Source organism: Dermacentor albipictus, chromosome 6, assembly GCF_038994185.2.
Source record: "Dermacentor albipictus isolate Rhodes 1998 colony chromosome 6, USDA_Dalb.pri_finalv2, whole genome shotgun sequence".
In the NCBI taxonomy this organism is placed as follows: Eukaryota; Metazoa; Arthropoda; class Arachnida; order Ixodida; family Ixodidae; genus Dermacentor; species Dermacentor albipictus.
The window spans coordinates 90,434,740-90,451,512 of NC_091826.1; the positions used below are offsets into that span (position 1 = coordinate 90,434,740).

At 45.3% G+C, this 16,773-nt stretch overlaps 3 non-coding genes across 3 annotated transcripts; all 3 read right to left on the reverse strand.

Moving 5' to 3' along the window:
* Positions 1-12,396: 12,396 nt before the first annotated feature.
* TRNAS-GGA (transfer RNA serine (anticodon GGA)) lies at positions 12,397-12,471 on the reverse strand. Its single transcript has one exon. It is a non-coding gene; the product is annotated as a tRNA-Ser (tRNA).
* A 206-nt stretch (positions 12,472-12,677) lies between these two features.
* Positions 12,678-12,752, reverse strand: TRNAS-GGA (transfer RNA serine (anticodon GGA)). The gene has a single exon. It is a non-coding gene; the product is annotated as a tRNA-Ser (tRNA).
* A 206-nt stretch (positions 12,753-12,958) lies between these two features.
* TRNAS-GGA (transfer RNA serine (anticodon GGA)) lies at positions 12,959-13,033 on the reverse strand. The gene has a single exon. It is a non-coding gene; the product is annotated as a tRNA-Ser (tRNA).
* Between the last annotated feature and the right edge of the window lie 3,740 nt (positions 13,034-16,773).

Here is a 16,773-nt window from a genome sequence, read left to right on the forward strand (position 1 = left end):
TCACATTTTGTTAGCTGTGTCAGCGGCTCAGCGAGCGATGTGTGAAAAGTCCTTGACAAATCGCCTGTAGTAGGGACACATGCCAAGAAATCTACGCACTGCCTTCTTGTCGATGGGCTGCGGCAACTTTGCGATGGCAGCTTTCTTCTGCTGGTCGGTGCGGACTCCAGACTTGCTGGTGACGTGGCCTAGGAACAGAAGTTCATCGTAAGCGAAGCGGCAATTTTCTGGCTTCAGAGTGAGCCCTGATGACTTGATGGCCTCGAGTACTGTTTCAAGCCGCCTATAAGGTGATCGTCGAAATTTCCAGCGAAGATAACGACGTCATCCAGGTAAACGAGACAGGTCTGCCACTTAATCCTGCTAAAACCGTGTCCATCACGCGCTGGAACATTGCAGGTGCCGAGCACAGTCCAAATTGCATAACTTTGAACTCGTAGAGGCCGTCTGAAGTGATGAAGGTGGTCTTTTCGCGATCTCTTTCGTCGACTTCTATTTGCCAATAGCCAGACTTGAGGTCCATCGACGAGAAGTATTTAGCGTTGCAGAGCCGATCCAATGCGTCGTCTATCCGTGGGAGGGGGTATACGTCCTTCGTGAGCTTGTTCAGACGACGATAATCGACGCAGAAACGTAGGGTTCCGTCCTTTTTCTTTACCAGGACAACAGGGGATGCCCACGGGCTTTCCGACGGCTGGATGATGTCGCCGCGCAGCATTTCGTCGACTTGTTCTCTGATAGCTTCACGTTCTCGCGGCGAAACTTGGTAAGGGCTCTGGCGGAGTGGTCGAGCGCACTTCTCGGTGATTATGCGATGCTTGGCGACTGGTGTTTGTCGAATCCTCGTTGACGTCGAAAAACACTCTTTGTATCGACGGAGAAGACTTCTGAGCTGTTGCTGCTTGCTAATGGGGAGACTTGGATTTATGTCGAAGTCTGGTTCGAGAGCTATGGTCGTCGGAGTAGATGCGGCGGAATCCGAGAGGACAAACGCATTACTGGTTTCCAGAATTTACTCGATGTACGCGATCGTCGTGCCCTTGTTGATGTGCTTGAACTCCTGGCTGAAGTTTGTCAGCAACACTTCAGTTTTCCCTCCATGCAGTCGAGCGATCTCTCTTGCGATGCAAATTTCACGGTCTTGCAGTAGACATTGGTCGCCTTCGATGACACCTTCTACGTCAGCGGGTGTTTCGGTGCCAACCGAAATAACAATGCTGGAGCGAGGCGGGATGCTCACGTGATCTTCGAGCACACTCAAGGCGCGGTGACTACGAGGGCTCTCCGGCGGTATTGCTTTATCTTCCTACAGCGTTATTGACTTCGACTTCAGGTCGATGATTGCGCCGTGTTGGTTCATGAAGTCCATGCCGAGAATGACGTCTCATGAAGACTGTTGGAGGATAACGAAGGTGGCAGGGTAAGTCCGGTCATGAATGGTAATTCTTGCCGTGCAGATTCCAGTCGGCGTGATGAGGTGTCCTCCAGCGGTACGAATTTGAGGGCCTTCCCATGCGGTCTTAACTTTCTTCAACTGGGTGGCGATATGTCCACTCATTACGGAGTAATCAGCCCCTGTGTCCTCTAAGGTGGTAACTGCGTGGCCGTCGAGAAGCACGTCGAGGTCGGTGGTTCTTTGTCTGGCGTTGCAGTTAGGCGTTGGCGTCGGATCACGGCTGCGTCGTGTTGAACTGAAGTTGGAACGTCGCGTCGTCGCGTCGTCTTTCGTCGGTGTAGTCTTGGCTTCCTGACTTCGTCGGGACGGCGGCGTGTCGTTATTATGTCGTCGAGATGGTTTCTTCGTCGTCTTCGTCGGCGGCGGAGGATCTTCGTCAGTTCGACGAACAGCAACCGCACCTCCATCGGTTGCTGCTTTTAGTTGTCCGGATATGGGCTCGCAGAGCGGCGCCGTGCTGGGCCAGTGTATGGACGGCGCTGCGGCAACAGGTAGCGGCCTGGTGACGGCGGCCGGGACGGCCGTCGAGGGCTCCACTGAGTAGCTGCGAGGTAGTCGGCGATGTCACAAGGGCGTTCACCTACCCGAGGGCGCGGTGCGTTGACGGCGAACCCTCGCAATCCCAGGTCGCGGTATGGGCATCGGCGGTACACATGGCCGAATTCCCCGCAGTGGTAGCAGAGCGAGCGGTGGTCAGGAGCGCGCCAAACGTCTGTCTTCCTCGGGTAGCTGCGCTGGGCGACGGGTGGGCGTGCTGGCGGCGGTGGCAGTGGTCGACGGAATGGCGGCGTTACAGGGCCCTCGCGCGGTCGTGGAGGGGGACCTTGACGGCGGGCGACGGCGGCGTAAGTCATCGCTTCTGGCTGGGGCTGCGATGATTGTGGTTGTACTTCGGGAACTCCGAGCGATCGCTGGACTCCTTCTTTGACAATATCGGTGATTGAGGACACTTGAGGTTGCGATGAAGGAAAGATTCTTTGAAGCTCCTCTCGTACGACTGCCCGGATGGTCTCGCGCAGGTCGTCGGTGGCCGTTGATTGAACTCCGGCGTAGCTTGTTGGCTTGATGCGTGGGTCGAATTGCCGGTTCTCCAATTCCAGTGTCTTCTCGATGCTCGTCTCCTCACGAAGAAACTCGTCGACGGTCTTCGGGGGCTTCTTACCATTCCGGCGAAATGTTCCTCCTTTACACCACGCATCAGTAGGCGGACTTTATTCTCCTCGGACATTTCCGGGTTGCCGTAGCGGAAGAGACGGGTCATTTCCTCAGTGAAGATCGCGATCGTCTTATACGGCAGCTGCGCTCTGGTCTCCAGTAGAGCTTGGGCTCGCTCTTTTTGCACGACGCTTGTAAATGTTTTCAGGAAGCCGCTTCGGAACAGGTCCCACGTCGTCAAGGTGGCTTCTCGATTCTCGAACCACGTCCTGGCGGCGTCCTCCAATGCGAAATAGACATGTCGGAGCTTGTCGTCGCTTGCCCAGCTGTTAAACGTAGCGACCCTCTCATACGTTTCCAGCCAGCTTTCCAGGTCCTCAAATGTGGAACCGCGGAACGTCGGTGGTTCCCTGGGCTGCTGCAGCACGATTGGGGACGCTGGGGCTGCCATTGGGCTTGCCTTGGCCACAATCTTCTTGGTCTTCTCACGTAGAAGTCCGTGCTCTGGGGGCAGCTGTTGAAGACGGCGGCTTGCTCGATGGTACGGGACTACGTTGGTGTTCTCTTTGCGGTCCGGGCTTGGATCACGGCTTGTCGGGGGCGTCCGGTACATGAACAAAAAGCACCTCCACCAGATGGTGGTCACATGGTAGTGACTGTGAAGGATAAAACTAACTTTTATTGGGCGAACCTGTGCCCACAAAAACAGGCTACACTTATAGCACAACCATAGCGGCGAACGCGGTCGGCGATCGTCGAAAATCTGATCAGCAGGTCAAGCGCGTCGGCTTTTATAGATCAGTCATCGAATGTTCCAGATTAACCGCTGGAACCCGCGTGTCTTCCGCAAAGTTCTGCACTATTCGCGTCGCGCATACATACAATCACATTACACAAGTTGCGGTGAAAGACAGTGGACGGAGCCATCGATAACATTCCAGAAACTTCTTTTACATGCATGCGCGTCCTGCGCTGTGCGATAACATTTGTTAGGCGGCGAAACGTGGTAGCCCGATAAAGATAAGTACACGTATATATATATATATATATATATATATATATATATATATATATATATATATATATATATATATATATATATATATATATGTATATATGGTATATTTGTGGGGGGGGGGGTGTATTGAAATTTACAGAGTGGGAAGACACAAAGAAATGTAGACCTTATCAACGTTTGTCTATAGACAGTCTATAGACAAATAATCAACAAGGGTAAATGGAGACTGCATCGAATTTATCTACCGGTTGTCTATAGGGCGGAAGTAGAAAAAAAGAAACTTGCACCATATCAACTTTTTTCTGTAGACGGATATAGAATTGGAACAGACAAAAATAAATATAATCCTTATCAACTTTGTGTCTAGGCAATCTATAAACTGGGAGTAGAATCAAATAATCAACACCTGATCGACTCTCGTCCATATACAGCCTATAAATCAAGAATGAACAACAATAGATAGATACTGTATCGACTTTTGTCTATAAGTAGTCTACAGAGCAGAAGCAGACAAAAAGAAACAAACAGTTTATCAACGTCTGCCTATAGACAATCTATAAACTGGGCGAAGACAAATAAAATCAACTTAATGATTCGTATACATATATAGCATATAGAGGAATAATCAGCAAGAATAAATAGAGTCTGCATCGACTTTCGCGTACACGTAGTCTATAGAGCGGAATCAGACAAAGAAACAAACATCTTATCGACTTTCTTCTGTAGACAAGCTATAAACCGGGTCCAGAAAAAAGAAATAGGACCTTTATCGACTCTCGTCTATAGACAAAACATGAACAAAACTAAATAGATACTGTATTCACCATCGTCTAAAGTTGGTCTATGGAGCGGAAGTAGACAAAAAGAAACAGACACCTTATCGACTTTCTTCTATAAATAATCTATAGACAAAGAATGCACAAAAATAAACACAGACTGTGTTGGCTTTCGTCTATACGTAGTTTATAAAGGGGAAGTAGACAAAAAGCAACAAACCCCTTGTCGACTTTTTTTCTGTCGCCCGCTATAGAATGCGAGTAGACAAAAGCAAATAGCAACCTTATCACCCTTTGTCAACAGACAGTCTCTAGACTTCGTGTCAACAAAAGACCAAATCTATGCAAAGGCAAAGTCACAAGAACACTAGACTTTCTATATACAATCAAAACTTATTTTGTAAGGGCTATTTTAAAGGAAATGAGTATCTGTTAGTGCCAGCCGCTGAAATGTTACAAAAGAAAGATAGACTGCTAGTACCAGAAGCTCACAAAATATTAGAAACTAAATGAGTGGCTGTAAGTACTAGCAGCTCAGAAACTTTGAAAAAAAGAAGATTGGCTGTTAGCACCAGTAGCTCACGAAAATTACAAAGTGAGTGGCTGTTACTACGAGCAGCTCAAAAAAATGTGAAACTAAATTCGTCGCTGTTAATACGACCAGCCATAAATTATTGGGGAAAGAGTGGCTGGATCGACCAATGATTCAACCTGCTGCGTTATGTTTTCTTCAGACGACGGCCTTGTAGGAATTCCCAGTAATGCGGATGAAAGTAAATGGATGCCTAGTGTGTACAAAGAAGACCAATGTTCAACGTTTTTGAAGACCACTCACGTGACGGCAACGGTAGATGTTACTGACCTTCGCGATCGCCTGATTTCGCGGTAAACGCTGTTATATGTATTCATAAGCATCGCTTATTTTTTTCCTCCTCTCTAACATTTGCCTTTCCACTTTATGCTCTTTCCCCTCCCGTATGGCGGGTAGATGACCACGTCCAACATGGTCGTCCTCCTTACCTTTTCTTCCCGACTCTCTCTTTCGTCAACCGTGCTTATGACACGTGCATCGGTATTCATTGTCATTGCCCATTTCATATTTCTGGTGTTTCCTCCTGGGAAAGCGGGTTCAAGGAACGCGGTGGAAGGAGGGTACATGTTCTTGTGCGGGCAGGACTGCTCTTTTTTGTATTCCTGACTGTCAACAACATTTGGCAACAGAGGCAGCGCGAAGGAAGGACGTCTGACATTTCCCTGTTTAATTTCCCAGGTCTATCGAGAACAAAACGTCATAGAAGAATACTAGACAAGCGCAGCGTGGCCACTGCTCAAGTGGGTGCGGCCAGACCGTCCGGTATCAGCTGATCCTGCTGAACCTGCTGGATCACGTGGAGCTTTTCGTCACCGGAGCCTGGGATAAAAGCACGCTCGCATCGAAGAAGCAACATTTGGCAACAGAGGCAGCGCGAAGGAAGGACGTCTGACATTTCCCTGTTTAATTTCCCAGGTCTATCGAGAACAAACCGTCATAGAAGAATACTAGACAAGCGCAGCGTGGCCACTGCTCAAGTGGGTGCGGCCAGACCGTCCGGTATCAGCTGATCCTGCTGAACCTGCTGGATCACGTGGAGCTTGTCGTCACCGGATGAAAAAAAAAACTTTATTAGGATGGATGAAAAACTTAGCCTGGGATAAAAGCACGCTCGCATCAAAGAAGCAACATTTGGCAACAGAGGCAGCGCGAAGGAAGGACGTCTGACATTTCCCTGTTTAATTTCCCAGGTTTGAGACTTTTACCATATAGTGAAACTTATTTGTTTGTTATCTTGCTGCCTCTGTTGCCAAACCACTGTTGTCTTTGACTGCTTTTCATGATGTCAACCGAAGTGTCAAATTTAGCGCGGGAACTGCGCAAGGACATCAGGGAGCTTAAAAATAGTCTTGAGTTTGTCAACAAAGAGTTCGAAACACTCAAGCAGGACTGCTCAAAAGTGAAAGCGGAAAATGTAGCTCTCAAAACATCGCAACTAGCACTCACGCTGGAAGTCGAGGGACTAAGAAAACAATTGCATGAAACATCGCTCAAGGTCACTGTTCAAGACCAATACTCTCGAAACAAGAACATCGAAATTAAGGGAATTCCGTATGAGAAAGCTGAAGATCTACTTAATGTGCTAGGCAAAGTAGGCGACGCAGTGGGTGAACCAATTAAGAAGGAAGACATTGACATTTGTCATCGAGTCGCGTCACGAAGGGCGGACATGGAGCAGAACATTGTGGTTGTTTTCAACCGCCGTGCAAAGTGTGAAAAAGTGCTTGAGAAAGCACGGAAGGCTAGAATTAATTCCTGTGACCTAGGATTTGGCAAGCGGCAAGCAATATATGTAAACGAGCATCTTTGTCCGCAGCTAAAGAAACTTCTGGGCATGGCCACCGCTGAGAAACGGGAACTGAACTGGCGATTTGTTTGGGTGAAGGGCGGTAAAATTTTAGCTCGGAAAACGGAAACATCTAATGTTATTCGAATTGGTAGCGAGGCAGATGTGCAAAAGATGTGCGAGTAGACGCGCCTACATAGATTTCATTGATCTGTTTCATATCTTATTTGCACCATGGGAACAGTTTTACCAAGAGACGTCATAAAGCCGAATTCGCGCGATTGCCTTTCATTTCTTCACTGTAACGCACAATCAGCTATAGGCACAAGCATGACGAGTTGATCGCGCTTTTCGGTGACTTCCCGTTTCAATTTGACAATGTAATGATAACGGAAACATGGTATAGATCAGAGGAAGAAGTGTTTCGAATGCCTGGTTTCCAAACCTTTTAATTTAACCGCTCTGATAGGTGTGGCGGGGGTGTATTACATCTAATATCTGATCAAATTTCATGTAGCGTGCTTCCAGCTTACTCTGCATCGACAACAGATTACGAAGTGTTAAGTCTAGAATCACACAAGTGTGTTTTCACTGTTGTGTATCGTCCCCCTAGCGGCGACATTGACAATTTTTTTGAGTTTCTTGAAAGATTGTTGTGCTACATCAGCACAAATCACCTGCAACTTGTCATTGGCGGGGATTTTAATATTAATCTTTTAGTAAATACGCCGAAGTCTCGAAGATTGCAGATTATTCTTGATTCTTTCTGCTGCAGAAACGTAATTACGGCACCCACACGAATTTGTACCAATTCCGAAAGCTTGCTTGATTTGTTCATCACAAATAGCTCGGAAGGATATGTGCAGTCTGGTGTAATTGAAGGAAACATAGGAGATCACTCGCCCGTGTACATGATATGTAAGGTTAATCGCGCATTTTGGAAGTATCATCGTTCTGAGCCACTTCAGATTCAAGCAATTAATAAGAAAACTCTAGAGACTTTTAGAACGGAAATAAAAAAAAATAATTTCAGCTCTGTACTTGACTGCACAGACGCAAATGAAGCGTATAATATATTTATCCATACACTTCTAAAAGTTTACGAAGTTTCTTTCCCGTACAAAAAACTTAAAAAATCGAGAAAGATTAGGAAACCGTGGCTTACTGATGAATGCCTCAGAATGATCCACGAAAAAAATTCTTTGTATGCAAGGTTTTTTAAGACTCGGGATCCTGCGGACTTCACTTCCTTTAAAAAATACAGAAACAGTTTAAATAAATTCTTGAGAAATGCCAAGAACAGGCATTTTGAAAACGTTTTTAATAGAGCGGGAACTAGAAGTGATGTCGTTTGGCGTGAAGTAAATAAACTTCTACTGCCGGAATCGCATAATAAGCAGGAATTAGAGCTGACAATTGATAACAAAGTAATTAGTGCTGAAGAATTAGCTAACAAATTTAACGAACACTTTACGTCTTTAACCCCAAGCACGCATAACATAAATGCAACTTCCTTTCTGGGTAGTCGCAATGCTTACACAGCTTTTTTTGAACCTGCTACACCAGAAGTATACGCGACCTTTATGTCTTTAAAGAACAGCACATCGCGCGATATAGATGGATTGCAGAATAAACCCATTAAATTTGCGCTCGATCATTTGCTGCATGTGCTTACTCACATTTTTAACATTTCCTTATTAAACGGCGTCTTCCCTGAGAAAATGCAACGTGCCAAAGTGATTGTTATATTTAAGTCCGGAAACAAAAACGAGCTAACAAATTATAGACCAATATCTATACTTCCTGTAATTTCGAAGGGTCTCGAAAAGATCAATTGCGCAAGAATTAGATCATTTTGTGATAAACATAGCATTCTAACAGATATGCAGTTCGGTTTCCGGCAGGGAATGTCTACAGAGCTTGCCTTGCTGACGCAAAAAGAAATAATTTTAAACAACTTTGAGAACAAAATGTTAACTCTAGGTGTATTCGTTGACTTTTCCAAGGCTTTCGATTCGGTTAACTATAATACTCTATCTACAAAATTAAACCATTATGGCTTTCGCGGGACTCCCCTTAAACTTTTGAAATCATATCTTGAGCACAGAAGGCAGTGCGTCGCAATAGGATCAAAACTTTCTTCAGGAAGAGAATTAACACAAGGCGTTCCACAAGGAAGTGTACTTGGACCGATTTTATTTAACATTTATATTAATGACATAACGAATATCAGTCAACATGCACAGTTCATAGTCGATGCGGATGATACTAGCCTTTTTTTCACGTCACTCGATATTGTGCAACTTACAAATATGGCAAATAAAACTAAGTTTATTGCAGAAGTGGAGCAATCTAAACTCATTAGCAATTAATGCAAATAAAACTAAGGCTGTGTTGTTTACGCCACCACAAAAACAAGTAAACTGCAATACTGTTCTTTACCTCGGCACAGAAAGGATAGAAATAGTTGATACTGTCAAAACGTTAGGTGTAATTTTTCACAAACATTTATTTTGGGATGCACACGTTGAGCGTATTATGTCCACTTTGGCGAGAGCATGTGGAATAATCTGTCGATTACGACGCATACTGCCCTCTAAGGTAAAACTAATGTTATATAACAGTCTTTTCCTTTCACATGTTAGCTATTGCAATTTAGTGTGGGGTACGACATCGCAAGCAAACATACGAAGCTTAAAAACATTACAAAAGAAAACTGTCCGACATGTTGTTAACGCACCGTTTGATGCACATACACTCGAGATATTTCGTGCTCTTAATGTGCTCCCTATTGAATATTTCTATAATTATAACCTAGTCTTAAAAATTAAAAAATATTTTCGCTGTAACAACAACGTTTTCACAAAATTGTGCAACTTAGTCAAATCAGGGAAGCGTTATATGATTTCCGAAAACAGAGCCAATGGGTGTTACCTTTCACAAGAACAAATTATGGTTTCAGGCGATTGCAGTACCAGGTGCCGAAAATATTAAATGTGATACAGGCTTCCCATACCGAACTAAATGCTATTACGAGAAAGGCACTGAAATTTAATTTAATTAATAATGGTCAAATTTTATAAATAACATTTGCCATGATTATTATTTTTTTCTTTTTTATTCATTTTATTTTTTAGCATGTTCCAAACCTCGCTTTTCCATGGTTCCGCATTTTTTTTTTCGCTGAACATTGCCGTTGCATTGAGTTGAATTTTTGGTATTTTAAAGCGTTTTTGTTCAGGTGTTCCTTGTCATTTGTGCATGATCTTTTTTTTTCCCTTCCACCTTTTTCTGTTTAGAGATGTATGCCTACGTGTACAGATGCAAATATGTATAGATGCTGGGTTGGTGTAGATGCGCATGTGAATATATGTATACAAATGTTATAATTGTTCTGCTGTGAATATCAATATCTGTATAATGTGAAATTGTTTTTGCACATATGTAACTGATTTTCTTTGTGAATGTTCTGCAACTGTTTGTCAAAGACAGGGGACAGGAACCTCGTCAAGCTGCGATTGTGCAGCTTTTTGTTCCTGCCCTTGCATTTTCTTTTTCTGTGCAAAGGAAAATGCGAAATAAAGTTTTGAAAGTACCGTTCAGGTGAGTAATAGCCGTGGCGTATCGAGCAGGATTAGTAATACCTATTTCATCCTTTCCGTAGCGTTCAGCAAGCTCCGGGACTTGGACGAACCTAAGAGGCACGAGGGAATATGGCGTCGATTGCTTCTCGAGAGACTAGTTGTGAAGCTGACCACCGTCCAGAAAACCGCCTGCAAGAAAGCCAACGGGGAAGCTTTTGGAGTGACGCAGATATTGGTCAACGAGGACAAAAGCGGCAGCGCGGTCAGGAGGAGGTCGAAGCACGGGATGGGAAGCGACGCCAAAGCTCGCCTGAGCTTCGGTCCATGGAGGGAGGAACGAGCTCGGGGTTTATCGCCGCACTTCGGCCCTGCACGATCGACATGGATGCCTTGGACGAAGAGCTTGGACCGGAACCTGATATCCAGTTCCTAGATGACTGAGCTGACTGATTCCGGCTAGAGCAGCGTTTTTAATGCGAAAGCATCATGTGGCTCACGAGGAGGAAAATCAGGCGTACTTGTCGGCGTTGGCAGGACCACCGTATGTCATGACCACCATTAAGTCACGGAGCTAGCGCACCACCATTGGCGGGAGTCGAAGCCACAACTATTGGTGGGAGTTGAACCCACGGCCTTTCGTGCTAATTAAGGCGAAGGCGATTAAGGCACCCATAATGAGGACGGTGTTAATTAAAGCACTCAAAAACACGACCATTCGTTGGAGTCGAATTCACGAGTTTCGGTATTAGCACAGTTAATTAAGATAGCTTTAATTAGGGCACTCAAGCCCCCTACCTTCTTGTTTCTGGAGTCGGACACATTACAATTGGTGGGAGTCTAACACAAGACCTTTGGTGGTAATTAATGTCAATGTCATTAAGGCGCGGTAATTGTGATAATGCTAATTCAGATACTTATACCCAGTACATTTGGTGTTAATTAATGCGAAGTTAATTAAAGCACAATGAATTCAGATAGAGTTAACTAAGACAGTCCAAAGCACGACCTTCGTTCAGAGTTGAATTCAACCCTCCGCCTAGCGCAGTAGCATAATGTCGAAGCATCGCGCTGTGGAGGCAATGCTTTCGCATTCGTCTACGTAGGGATAACTATGTGGCCCTTGAATTTTTATGTTCTCCGCGATCACAATGCCTTATGTGTAGTGTGTAATTGTTTTATAAGCTGTTTATTCTTATATGCGTGTAATGAGTGCGCAGTAATGCAGATACAGGAAGATTATGGTGCGCCGTTTTCTTGTATTTCGTTTGTAGTGGAAACAAGTGCTTCCCGGTAGCAGCATGCATTGTGTAGTTCTCTCTATTGTACATTGGATTCTCCAATTTAGGCAATTTTTATTGTTTTACGTAAGCACATAAGCATGAACAAAGCAAGTACCGCTAATTGCTCATTTATTAGTGTTGCCTAAAGGCTTCTTTTTTTTTTTTGCCGAGAACTCTGCTACATCAAGTGTAATATTGATTTTCTCGGGAGTTTTTCTTTCGCGTAATGCTTTCGACGTATATTTTTTTTGTAATCCTCCTCGTGTAAATGAAGACTTGATTTTAAATAACTAATGCCACACAGCCGCAGTAGATGTATTTCTGGCGAGTAAATGTACAAGTAATCCACCAACCATTTAAATAACGACCGTTTCGGCAAACCGTACGCAGGGGAAGGTAATGAAGCTACAGTTCTAATCACGTTATGTACGCACTGCAAATATGATGTGTTTGTGCGATTGTAGCTTAAAGGTTACCGTTCGGTTAAAACTACAATAATGATTATTTTTCCAGGCCCTTATAAAAATTTCTGATTGGAAAGAACGATCATTTCATCTCGAATCCTATTAACGCTCCTATGTAAGATATATGCTTCATAGAATTTGACGTAGTAGTTCTGCGGAAACCCGCAAGGTGGAGAGAAGTAATGAATAAAGGGAAAAAGAGACATCCACCTGTTCGTAGCATTTGCTACAAAGGAAACCCATACGGGTTCCTCGAAAGAAAAGCCTCATAGTTGAGGAAAAATTCGTCCTGGTCCGGGACTCGAACCCGGGACCACCGCCTTTCCGGGGCAGCCGCTCTACCATCTGAGCTAACCAGGCGGCTAGCAGATGGCAGGGCGAAGTCGAATTTGTCGACAACACGAAGCAAAGGCAAGAGTTTGACGTAGTAGTTCTGCGGAAACCCGCAAGGTGGAGAGAAGTAATGAATAAAGGGAAAAAGAGACATCCACCTGTTCGTACCATTTGCTACAAAGGAAACCCATACGGGTTCCTCGAAAGAAAAGCCGCATAGTTGAGGAAAAATTCGTCCTGGTCCGGGACTCGAACCCGGGACCACCGCCTTTCCGGGGCAGCCGCTCTACCATCTGAGCTAACCAGGCGGCTAGCAGATGGCAGGGCGAAGTCGAATTTGTCGACAACACGAAGCAAAGGCAAGAGTTTGACGTAGTAGTTCTGCGGAAACCCGCAAGGTGGAGAGAAGTAATGAATAAAGGGAAAAAGAGACATCCACCTGTTCGTACCATTTGCTACAAAGGAAACCCATACGGGTTCCTCGAAAGAAAAGCCGCATAGTTGAGGAAAAATTCGTCCTGGTCCGGGACTCGAACCCGGGACCACCGCCTTTCCGGGGCAGCCGCTCTACCATCTGAGCTAACCAGGCGGCTAGCAGATGGCAGGGCGAAGTCGAATTTGTCGACAACACGAAGCAAAGGCAAGAGTTTGACGTAGTAGTTCTGCGGAAACCCGCAAGGTGGAGAGAAGTAATGAATAAAGGGAAAAAGAGACATCCACCTGTTCGTAGCATTTGCTACAAAGGAAACCCATACGGGTTCCTCGAAAGAAAAGCCTCATAGTTGAGGAAAAATTCGTCCTGGTCCGGGACTCCTGGTCCTTTGTAGCAAATGCTACGAACAGGTGGATGTCTCATTTTCCCTTTATTCATGCTTCATAGAAATATTTGATTTATAGATTGGCTGCGCTCTCAGCAAAATAAAAGCAGCAAAAGGGGCCGCTGTTATAGTACCATAAGTTCAAAAGCGTAAAAACCGTCATAACTGCGGTTGTTGGTCTCAGCGGCATAAAAAAATATCAAGCATGAGTTGCATGTAATATCAGCAGTTGAAAATTTAGAAAAAGCAGATTGCCTGTCAGTACCTCAAGGTCAAAAAATTTGAAACGAAATGGGTCAATGCTGGCACCAGTGGCATAAAAAATCTCAAAGAAATGAGGGTCTGTTAGAAGCAACAGGCTCAAAACATTTCAAAGAAAGATTGGGCCTTTATAACGGCAACTCAAAAAATTAGAAATAACATGACTGGTTCTTAGTAACACCAGCTCAAAAATTAGAAATGAAATGAGTGGCAGCTAGTACCAGATGATCAAAGATTGGCTGTTAGTACTAGCAGCTCACAAATATAAGAAACGACATGAGTCGCTGTTAGTACCAGCAGATAAAAAAAACATGAAGAAAGGGATGGGCTGTTAGTCCTCCTAGCTTAGAAAAAATGAGAAATAAAATTAGAAAATTTAGGAAAAGAACTTTAGCTTTTATTACCACAAGCACAACAATTAGAAACGCAATGAGTGGTTGTTAGACCAGCAGCTCAAATAACATGCAAAAAAATGTTTGGCTGTTAATTTCAGCCTCTCAGCTTATTTAGCGGTTATTTCTAAGCATTATTAAATAAATATAATTTTATTGGATAGCTGGTACTTCTTTTTCAAATTATTTTGACTACTGGTCTAAGAGCCACTTATTTCGTTTCAAACGTTTTTCGTCTACAGGTACTGACAGCCAATCTTATATTCATTTTATTTTTCAATAATCATTATTAGCTCACGGTGATCTTTTAGCAAAAATCGCACAAGTACAGAACCCTTCATATTCGCAGTAAGTACAGAACGGGATTAGGAATGTCACGTCATTACCATACCCAGCATAATGTTCACTGAGACCGTCGTCATACATATGGATGATAGATTACCTATACATTTACTCTCCACAAATACACCTACAGCGGCAGCGCAGTATTATTTATGTAAAATCAAGTCTTTATTTAAAGTTTTATAAATATACGTCGAAAGTATTATAGGGAAGAAAAACCCTCGAAATAAACATAATACACTGCGTGTGGCAGACTGCTCGGCAAATACAAAATACCTTTAAGCCCCACTAATAAATATGAAATTAGTGGGAACTTTCTTTGTTAACGCCTGCCTGCTCATAAAATAACAACAAATATTACCTAAATTTGAGAATCCTATGTGCAATGCGTTGATATGCTCTGCGGATGCTGCTACTGCGGAGCAGTTGTTTCCTCTACAAACAAAATACAAGAAAAAGGCGCATCGTAATCTTATATCTGCATTACTGCAGCGCAGTCATTACACGAGCAAGCATTGACCGACGGTTACGATACTCCCTCATGCGAAATTTGAGCGCAGGTGGCGTAGCATCGCGCTGATGTGTGAATTCTCCTTTTGTTTTTCTTCTTCCGCCTTTCATTCCCTTTCCCCAGCACAGGGTAGCCAGCTGACACTTATGCCGGCTAACCCTCCCTGTCTTTCCTCCCATTTTGTCTCTCTCTCTCTCTCTCTATCTCTCCGTCTCTCTTGAGCGCAGGTGTATGCGCGTTTTCATTTCGCGATATATTTGCTGGCCCGGACAATCTGTCTCGTGCAGCACGTTGCACAACAGGGCGAAGAGAGAGAGAGAGAAGGAGATTCTTGATGATGGGAAGGAAACGTTTGGGTAAAGTGCAGCGCAGTAACTGTCTCTCAGCAGAGGACACCTCAACCGCGCTGCACAGGGGGTAGGGAATGAAAGTAGGGGGAGAGAAAGAGCACCAGAAACAGCAGCACGCCGCGGAAATGTGATGGAGCTAAAGGCGGTCGGCGAGGCCGACAGGCTCGGCGAATGTCAGGAGCGCACGTAGAAGTGTCCTGTGTCGTGAAGGGCAGCCCGAGGGGTGCAGGAGTGCAGGAGTTCAGTCACGGTGTCGCAAAAGAAGTGTGGCGCGAGTGCTTCGCTAATCGGGAGATCGCGAAAGACAGCGCGTGGGTGACGCGTTGGCGCGATTCGCAGCGGCCGCCGCCAACAGACCGCCGCTTATTCAGGGCTTTGTTTTCGTATATAGCATCGCTGGAAACTCCTGGCCCTGGGGCTACACAACAGTCTCGAGGAGCTCCAAGAAGCGCAGATAATCGCGCAAATGCAAAGACTAAGGCTATCGGCAACGGGCAGAAGACTCCTGAGTAGATACGGCGGTGAAGCTACCATAAAGGAGACACAAAGCACGGAGACGATACCGGACGAATACAGAAACACCATCAAAGTAGCACCGATACCCAGCAATATGGACCCGAACCTACACATGGCACGAAGACAAGCAAGGGCAGAGTATGTACAAAGAACACTGGCAACTAGACATGACACAGTGTACGTAGACGCCGCTACCTACACTCAGGACAAAAACCACAAGAAAAGCAAAGTCGCAACGGTGATCAACTCGGACTTAAAAGAAATCACCAGCGCATCAATTCGGAACTGTACGGTAGTTGAGGCCGAAGAGGCAGCCGTGGCTCTAGCGGCAGCGGAGGGCTACCGATGGAACAGGTCCTTAACCATACTCACAGATTCACAAGCAGCATGCCGCAACTACCTAAACGGCAGAATCAGCCACAGCGCGCTCCGCATCCTCCGCTCAAGTGGCAAAACCGTCAACAACCAGGCCAAACACACGATAGTTTGGGTGCCGGGACATACCGACATTACGGGAAATCAGGAGGCCGATAGGATAGCTCGAGGGCACGCAACAAACCGAGCATCCAACATTCCCGACCCCACTGAGGAACCCGAGCCGGTAGCCCAAAGCTATTCAGAGATACTCAATTACTACAGAGGCATCAGACGAAAATACCCACCCCCTCACAAACAACTAAACAGAGAAGACGCCGTAGCATGGCGACAGCTACAAACGGGAACATTCCCGTGCCTAAACATGCTCAGCAAGATCTACCCCACGCAGTACGAGAGCAAGTGCCCATGGTGTGGAGACAAACCAACCCTATATCATACCACATGGGCTTGCCAGAAAACAGAAGGGCTAGCCATAATAAAAAACCCGAGTGCGGAACAGTGGGAGAGGATGCTATCCAGCGACACCCTGAAAGTCCAACAAGGACTAGTAAGGCGTGCACGCAGGGCAGCTACCCTCAGCGGAGCCCTGGACTAGGGGAACCGACCCTGGAGAGAAGATGGAAGACTCCATCTGATGCCGCAAAAATCACTGCAAAATAGAGAAAATAAACGTTTTTCATCATCATCATCGCCGCATGCCGTCGGTGAACGGGCTACGCGCGCCGCTCTGGCGCCATCTCGTAGCCATCGTCGCCGCAGAG